This window comes from Micrasema longulum, unplaced genomic scaffold (assembly GCF_059751315.1).
Source record: "Micrasema longulum isolate JH-2025_06_02 unplaced genomic scaffold, ASM5975131v1 h1tg002760l, whole genome shotgun sequence".
NCBI lineage: Eukaryota > Metazoa > Arthropoda > Insecta > Trichoptera > Brachycentridae > Micrasema > Micrasema longulum.
The window spans coordinates 28,450-37,945 of NW_028279887.1; the positions used below are offsets into that span (position 1 = coordinate 28,450).

Consider the following 9,496-nt stretch of genomic DNA (forward strand, 5'->3'; position numbering starts at 1 on the left):
TGACAAATAAATCATTATCATTTTCAGTGGAATCTCTATTCGTCTTCTCTGTTTAGATCGGTTGATCCGATATCGGTCAGAGCGTGATTCCTGAGACGCTGAGTTCCAGCTGTTCTTCCATGTCTTCGGTGGTCTTCCAGGCAGACGGCGACCAGCTGGGATTGCATGAGCCACGGTATAGGGGATTCTGGAGCTGTCCATTCTATCGACCTGATCTCTCCAGAATCTTCTCCTTGTTCTGCTCCACGTCGTTCTCGTATTGTAAATATCCGTGTTTTTACTTATGTTTTGTGTAAGTTATGTTTGTTATGTTACTATAGTTTTAAGAAATTCTTTTTGTATATTTGGATACGTTTATTTATGTAAATTGTTCTTAACATATTTTTTAAATAAAAAAAACAGAGGCATTGAGGGGATCCTGAGGGGTGGGGACGACGTGTTGGCCTCTGTCCATACGTCCTCCTCCCCCCTCCTTAATCTGCATAGAGTTTGTATTCCTTAGGAATATTTATAATAACTTTCCTCTATGCGCAGCTGACAGAGAGTCCCCCAGGACTCTATAACAGCTGCGGGTGGATGGTGGTATTAAGAATCTCCCCTCAATGTTCTGCTCCACCTTTGTCCCGATCTAAGGGAAGCTGGGGGTAATTAATCCTTTACTAAACATGCGTCACTATACGTGTCTGGGGCCTGAGGTTTTTGATTGCGGGTGCCCCTGTCAGTGGACATCTTTTGCTGAGGACTTCCCTGAGCACGGAATATACGTCTCCTTTATTGCTTTCACTTGATGAGGTAAAATTCTTCGGTTAATTACATTTTGAGTAGGTATGAGTGGTGGCAAAAGTTGGTATGCAAGTAAGGGGGGTTTGCTTTGGGTAACTCTACTGCTTTTGGGTGCGTTGCCGGGGACCGGCCTTGAGTGTCACCTGGGGCGTTCTGGTGCTCCAGAAAGTAGTAACTAACGTTTCCTATCACTGTCAACATAAAGGGGTTTGAAATGGTTGAAGGATTTTTTAGTTTTTTTATTTATACTTCCCTATCCCTACCTTGTAGACGATGAGGGGGGGTTTTAGAACGACAGTGAAAGGAACATTGAAAGTTGTAAATGTAAATATTTGTTCACGCTTTTACTTACTGAATTTGGTTAGTAGAGGATGAAATATAATCAATTCGTAATGAACAAAAAAATTGCTCGCTTGTATGAGTGAATCCGAAGAAAGATATTTAGTCTTTAAAACGAATTCGGGTATGTGGTGGATGCTTTCAACGTTCTGCTCCACCGTCTTGTACATTTTGATTCCGGATTCTGTCCCTTGGGGTTTTCCCCGCCACTGCCTTTGACACTTTCATCTCTGACGTTCTCAGAAGATTTCATGTTCTCACCATATCTGCCCTCGTCTCTACTGCATACGTCAGGATTGGTCTGTCACACTTTTTGTATATTAGGACCTTGTTTTCAATCCATATGTGTTTATTGTGTCATACGATATTTTTCAAGCATCCAAGTTTCGCCGAGGTTTTTCTGCATCTGAATATTAGATAATCGTCAAATTTAGATGCCAATTTTTCTTCCATATTCGCTGGTATGTTTTTCTACATTCATCATCACTCCCAGCGCCGGCATTGACACATTGTTTTTAGTGTTGGACTACTGCCTCGCTCGCTAAAGCTTTCCGTTACTGCTTTGAAAATTAAAACACAATTAGTGTTTAAAGAATTGTAATAGAGAAGTATCACATACATTCAAAATACGTGAAATAAATTTGAAAAAAATAATTGTACTTTCTGAATCAATTTGGATATTATGGAGAAATGTTTTCATTCATAACTTTTGAAATCAAACTGTTAAAAAATATGTATCTTCCGAAACGCGACATGTTTGTTCTTGACAATGGTGACGTCAAGATTAGTGACGATGTTCTATTTAAATTTGATCGCTCAAAAACAAAGTTCAAAATTTGACCGAATCGTAACGTATAAAGGGCGTGGCCAATTCAATGGACCGTTTTTGCGGTAGTTTAAAATTGTAAATAAAAAATATTTTTTGCGCTAGGTACAAAAAAATTTTTTTTACACGATAGTATTTCATAGACCCTTATTTCCTTATTATGAAACTGAATTAAATAATAAAAATGTTAGATATATAATATAATTACACTTAAAATTAATCAAAATGAATATTGAAACAAAATGTGATAATCTAAAAGCATGCTCGTACTCGTACTATACTCGATTGTAAATTTAAAAAAAAAAAAAAAAAAAATGATCATAACTAGTTTTAGTGTAACAAAAATTTTCATCTACTACTACTAATATCACGCCATTTCCCCATAGGGGTAGACAGAGAGAATGGACCGCCACACACGTCTATCCTGGCATATATTCCTAGCTTCTTCCACATTCATACATCTTGTCATACATGCCCTTCGCTTCTGTCTGCTCTTGACATGACCAGACTTAAGATTTTGGTTAATCTGATCATGTCAAGTCTTCCTTGGTCGTCCTCGTTTCACGTTACTGTTCATTTTCGTCAAATATACTTGTTTTCCATTCGTTTGTCGTCCATTCGTTCTACATGGCCTAACCATCTCAGAAACTCTTTCTAAATCTTATAAATTATACCTGATCCAGATTTACACTCTCGCCTGATTTCATCATTCGTAACACTGTCATTCATTGATTTCCCACACATTCGTCTAAAAAATCGCATTTCAACCGCGTTCACTCGTCTTTCATTTCTTTCTTTGCCAGTTCCATATTTCACTTCCATACATAAGTGTTGGGAGTAAAACTTCATTGTGCACTGCCAGTTTAGCTTCGATTGACATATTTTTATTAGGAATTACTGCGCTTAGTACGCCGTTCATTTTGTTGCCCGCATTCACTCTCCTTTCAACATCTTTTTCTACTCTTCCGTCGCTTGAAAACATGCTTCCCAGATACACAAATTCTTCTACTTGTTCGAGACATTCATTGTTTACATTTATTATCCAGTCAGTAACCTCAGTTCCCCTTTCAAATACCATCACTTTTGACTTACTTTCGTTCATCGCCGATTCGTTTTTTTTATAAATTTAATTATTTTGCAGAAATACATAATAATAATGTTTGCTTTAATAAGAAAACTGATAAAAATTACGAATAAAAGTGGAATTAAACTAAATACGTAATTTTATTATTATAATTATAAAAATGTTATTGTAGAATTAATGGTTCAGTGAAATCAAGGTTTCGTGCCTGCTCTTCTGTAGGACTCTCCTAATACGTGAAAATTAATCACTCAAAAGTTATACGACAAACTTCTCCACACCAATTCATTATGAATCCCTTCACAACAATAAAGGTTTCAGCTCTTTAACTTCACTAAAATCAACAAATGGAAGAATTGAAGAAATATGGATGTTTAAACATAGGCAAAATGGTAAATGTTACACAGTGTGTAAAGTGGCCACTTAAACCAGCCAATGACAGGTCATAAGCCCTGTAAATGCCTAGACTTCCATATTCCCTTATTTATGGTATTCTCCATCCCTGATGTAATTTGTTAATCTTAATGACTCCCGAGGGGGTGAAATCCAGTATTTTGTCTACCAACATTCAGACAAACTCAAATATTGTAATGAAACCAACTGGTCCAAGAAGAAATTTATAAATTGGGAAATTGTTTTCAGGCGTTGCCTAGTATATGAAATAATTCAGTCAGATGAATCTCTTCACAACAATAAAGGTTTAAGCTCTTTAACTTCACTAAAATCAACAAATGGAAGAATTGGAGAAATATGGGTATTCAAACGAAATTTGGATGTTCATAGGCAAAATGGTGAATGTTACACAGTGTGTAAAGTGGCCACTTAAACCAGCCAATGACAGGTCATAAGCCATGTAAATGCCTAGACTTTCGTATTCCCTTAATCCAGTTTTTGTCAACTCAAATATTGTAATGAAACCAACTGGTCCAAGAAGAAGTTTAAAAATTGGAAAATTGTTTTCAAGCGTTGCCTAATCTGTGAAATAATTCAGTCAGATGAATCTCTTCACAACAATAAAGGTTTCAGCTCTTTAACTTCACTAAAATCAACAGATGGAAGAATTGAAGAAATATGGATGTTTAAACATAGGCAAAATGGTGAATGTTATACAGTGTGTAAAGTGGCCACTCAAACCAGCCAATGACAGTTCATAAGCCATGTAAATGCCTAGACTTGTATATTACTTTCTTTAAGGTATTCTCCATCCCTGTTGTAATTTGTTAATAAAAAAGGGCAGTTTTTTGCGCTAAGAGTCCAATTAAACGTTATTTGGATTATGATCTTGGTCATTAAAACGTGTGAGGACGTTCTTGCAACCATGTGGCTATGCAGGAAATGAAATCAGACCGAAATTCTCGGGTTTCCACGCCCAGGTGGTCGGCAGTAGGCGTGTTATTCTTACATCACCGGTTGAGAAATATTTAGAATTGCGCTAATCACGGCGAACGGGACACAACTGTTGCGATAAACGCACAAATACTCGCTTAAAACAGTTTGAAATTGAAGGTTCACTTCAACAAAGCGAGAAATGGTTTAATTGCAACAAAAAACATCGGATTTCTGTCATGTCATTGCGCAATAACAGCGTTACGCGCCCCCATCGAGTGCCAGATGGACAGCAAATATAATATCTTCATACATACATATATATTGAGCCACCAAGCATTGCGAGACCACAATCTTTTATAATACCTGTGCGCAGAATATATCATCGGTTGAGAGAAAAAACTGAATAAGTACAGATTTATGGTGGTGACTTTATTTCACGAAGTTGTATATTTTCCAACAATCACTGGCATGTACAAATCACTTAGTCTTCCCGTATTTTCTAAACCAGTGTATTTTTTAAACCAACTATTTATATTAGATATGTCGGCCTTGTGGTGCGAGTGTCAGCGCGTTTACCCACCATGCAAGAGGTCCCGGGTTCGATTCCCGACAAGGTTGATTGATATGAAGTATTTATTTAAAAGGGTGTTTATTATTATTATTATTATTTTATTAATATTTCAAAGTCCCTGGGCCCCGATTTCAATGGGAAGTTAACAGAGTTATCTTCGACTGTCTATAAAGAAAAACCAATATGTTTGAACGAAAATGAGTATATTTGTATGAACATTTAAAGTATCTTCGTCGGCAACCTATAATTGAACATGTTTAGAAGAAAAAATTGTAAACATATTCTGATTTTCATACAGAAAACTTAACTTTAATTTGTAGATAAAATTAAAGATAAATGTTAATTTCCCATTGTCATCGGGGCCCCGGACTGGTACCTGAAGCGTAAGACTGATCATCTTACCCTCACGTAACATTTTTTTAGATCAAGATACGCTGCAATTGGTGTACCAATGCAGTTTCAAATGCACCGTTGGGCGCGGAAAGGGAATGATGATGAGAGGTATTTACCATTGGCGAGTCTCCATTATTTTGCTTGTTTAATAAATTGTTTCTTATGGGAGCTAAGATCACCCAAAAACCCGTAAAAACACCCAGTTTTATCTGCCGTCTTCGGAAAGCCCCGATTACAATGGGAAGTTCCAAATTTTTGTAGACAAGGACTGGATTCAACTCCCTGGGGAGCTGTTAATATTATCATACTGGCCAATGACGGGTCATAAGCCCTGTTGATGCCTAGACTTCTATATTACATTCTCTAAAATTTTCTTCATCTCTGTTGTAATATGTTCAATTTTATCTACAAAGTAAAATTATGTTTTCTGTGTGAAAAGCAGAATATGCACACATTTTTTTTTTTAAAAGTTCAATTATACAATGTTTGAGTATGCCCAAATGCTTGCAGACTGGCTGGATTTCCTCCCCTTATTCATATTTAAATTTTCAACGTCAGAAAAGTCAACAGATGGAAGAGTTAAGGAAATATGTGTATCTAGTTAGGCAGACTACATAATCCAGAGAAATCTATTACCTAAGCATGTACGAGTATGTAGTAGATAAAGCAATTGTATTTTTTATTAATAAACCATTGATATTATTACTTTATTATTATTATTATTATTCATCAAAATCGGGTTGTGGTCCCGTGGCTAGTGTTGCGGACTCACGGATCAGAGGTTTTAGGTTCGAACCCCACGCTATCACGACTTAATTCCCATTTTCTAATTGTGAGTTATTTACAACTCGTTGAAAATAGCCCCAAAAATCGAAATATTTGGTTAAAAATTAAAAACGCAAATAATTCATTTAAAAATAATAAAATAAAAATTCACAACCACCGCCGATCTTCCCCGAAACAGCTGTTTATGGCTGTGTAACTTCGCTCACTGCAGTTTTAGAAGAAATTTGAAGTAATTTTACCATAAATCTGTACTGGACGAGTTTTACCGGCCAACCGACGATACTAATTACTATATATTACGGCAGTTTTATATTTTGTCGTTATTGATACAAATGCTGTATAAATAATCATTTTTACAAAAGCAGCTAATGTTGATAGTATAATTATTATGCTTCTCCTGTCAAGCGAACCGAACACTGCACGAATAGGAATTAGCCGTCCGCTGTATCTTCTTCATTGAACAAAGACACTGAGTTTATGGTAATCAAACACGGTCGGCTGAGAACGCACACAGGTGAGCGGATGGCGGATAAAATTTAATTACCCGATGTTTTGTGTTACTCGGGTCGCTGCGGCGGGCGGCGCGGACTAGAGGACCGGTACGCGCGGCGGTTCTCGCGGCACTGGGAAATTGAGGACAGAGGTCTATAGAATAGAGGAGGGAATTGAATTTGTAATTGGAAGACGGAAATTAAAATTATTTTATTTTTTAGCGTGCGAATGAAAATAGCATAGCTTGTTAAACGCTATTGCTAAGTGCTAATTATATTTCCTGAAGATTTCCTAACAAAAATATTATTTTTGGTAACACTGCCTCTAGAATTTTCATTATCTATACTTCTTTTTTTTCTAACAATATTTAGAGTTTGTCTAAATTTTTGTAGACGAGGACTGGATTCAACTCCCTGGGGAGCTGTTAATATTAACATATTACAACAGAGATAAAGAACATTTTAGAGAAGGTAGTATGGAAGTCTAGGCATCAAAAGTGCTTATGACCTGTCATTGGCCACTTTACACACTGTGTAACATTCACCATTCTGCCCATATATAAACATCTATATTCCTTCAATTCTTTCATCTGCTGATGTTTGTGAAGTTAAAGAGCTGAAACCTTTATTTATGCGGGTGAGATTCGTGTAATTGAATTATTTCACCTACATACTAGGCAACGCCCGGAAATTTCATTTATTAGAATAGGGAGATATAACGTTGTTTATTTACATTATAAAGCAATAAAGGTCTATAAAATACGGTCCAGTAAAAAAAAAATCTTGGTTGTAGTATAAAAAATACTTTTAAATTTGTAATTTTGAATTCTCAAAAACGGTCATTCCATTAGCCATGCCACTAATACGTCACGATTCACGTTTATTTGTTCTTGCCATTGAAATTTGTGTAGAACAATTTCACAAATCTTGACGTCACAACAGCCGAGGCCAAACATGTCGCGTTTTTCTACAAACGTATTTTTATTGAATTTCTATTTTACATTTATGTAGGAAAATATTTCTCCACAATATCCATATTGATTTGGTAAAAAAAATAAATTATTCTTAATCCATTTAATATTTTTTTTATCGGTATTTTTAGTATTTGATATTTCCCTATTCTGTTTAGCCCACACGAAAGTTGGACTAGTGATGTATATGAATTTTTATGAGGTTTTGGGGTTCATACCCCCACATCGAAAAGTAGTTTGCACCAGCAGTGCCTCGATTATGAACGCTATCTTCATCTGTATATATCGAGACGGTATACCTGTATCTTACCTCGGTATGTTCTGCCTACTTGTCATATGATCGAAACAAGCCAGTGGAATGATGATGGTGGGGGTATAAGTAGTATACCTTTGTAGTCGGTCAACATTAGACTTTTTTTTTAAAAAACGTCATTGACACATTTCTGGTGATGCGGCCACAAGAGTAGATCCCAGCAGAAGCATGGTACGCGGTTTTTCTGTGATTTGAATTATTATTAAATAATTATCCAAAAACACGTACCACGTTTGCTCAAGGAATTTCTCTTTTGTGGCCCCTTTTTTCAATGTTCTGGATGAACATATTAAGTTCTCTAAAACGAAAGCCATTTTCAGGAGGAGTGTACAAAGTCTGGATTTTGTCTAAGAGAAGAGACTGCTGCGAGATATTGCATAGATTTACGTATATACTATTGAGCGTGTTGTCCAGATGCCCTTTGAAATATATGTATGTTTATGTAATAATATTTAATTTTTATTTTTGTTGAAATATATGTATGTTTATGTATTAATATTTAATTTTTATTTTTGATATTATTTAATTATGTACGTGCTTCCACTTTCCATTATGTTGTATCCCAACTCAACACAGGGCCCTTGGTCTCATAGAGTTTGGGATACGTTTTTATTGTATTTTCTTATAATATGTATGTATTTGTATGAATTAAATAAAATGTATCTTACCCGTATACATTTCCTGTGTCCTGACTTTATCTGCAGATTTCCAGAAGTTCACAAGTACCTCTAACAAATGGCTGCTGCATCTAATGTTAAATAGTTCTTTTGGTGGATAGCGTAAAGGAACTTTTTTCATTGTTCTAATCACGAATTTACAATATTTATATTTTTCTTGACTGAAACCTGAATTGTAAAACTGATCACTTTATCGTATTTGGTAAACCAATGCAGTGCCCTTTGCACCATAGGGTGTGGATGGGGACATGATGATAATAATGAATATTTAAAACTCCACAGATACCCACTGAGAAGTTTTTACTTTTATCTTATACTTTTAGTAAGGTTTGAACACTTGGTTCCCATCGAGCCATCCCTTAGAGTAACAATACGACAAAATCCATTCTATGATTATCAATTACGAAGTTAGCTACAGTTTACAAGCCGAGAATTGCAAGCGCATGTCAAATCCGCCCATTATATGTTTGTTGTTAAACTAAAAACTAAACATTGTTTTTCAGATAACCATTTTTTTAATTTTATTTATTATTATAATTTTTTGTTATTTTTACAATATACATAAAGGGTAAAACAGAGTGTTTAAAAAATAAAGAACAATTACACAGCAATGAAATGCCTAAACAAAAACACTACTAGGCGGACACTGACACAAAAACGACATAATGTAATGAGTTGTATGCATAAAAGCGGGTGAAGAATCTTAGAGTATACAGATGTATATACTCTGAAAGAATGCGGTTCTGTGTCTAAAATTATAAAATGAAATAAGAATCCCGATCCAGTATTTTTGACTCAATGGCTGCTTTCAGATAAAAATCAAAGAAAATTAGAGTAGATCTTCTTGAAAAGTAAACGAAGTCCTCGTAGCAAAATGGTAGGGATTTTCATCTACCATGCTTGAGATCAAGGGTTTGATTCCTGGCAAGAACGACA

The 9,496-nt window shown here is 35.6% G+C and overlaps 1 protein-coding gene across 1 annotated transcript in view; it reads right to left on the bottom strand.

Annotated features, from left to right (window-relative positions):
* The window catches only part of LOC148271627 (uncharacterized), a gene marked incomplete at its 3' end in the record, with an annotated part of 31,622 nt that extends 25,078 nt beyond the window's left edge, over window positions 1-6,544 (bottom strand). The window contains exon 1 of the mRNA XM_088241136.1: window positions 6,466-6,544. The remainder of the gene's footprint in view (window positions 1-6,465) is intronic.
* Window positions 6,545-9,496: the final 2,952 nt, after the last annotated feature.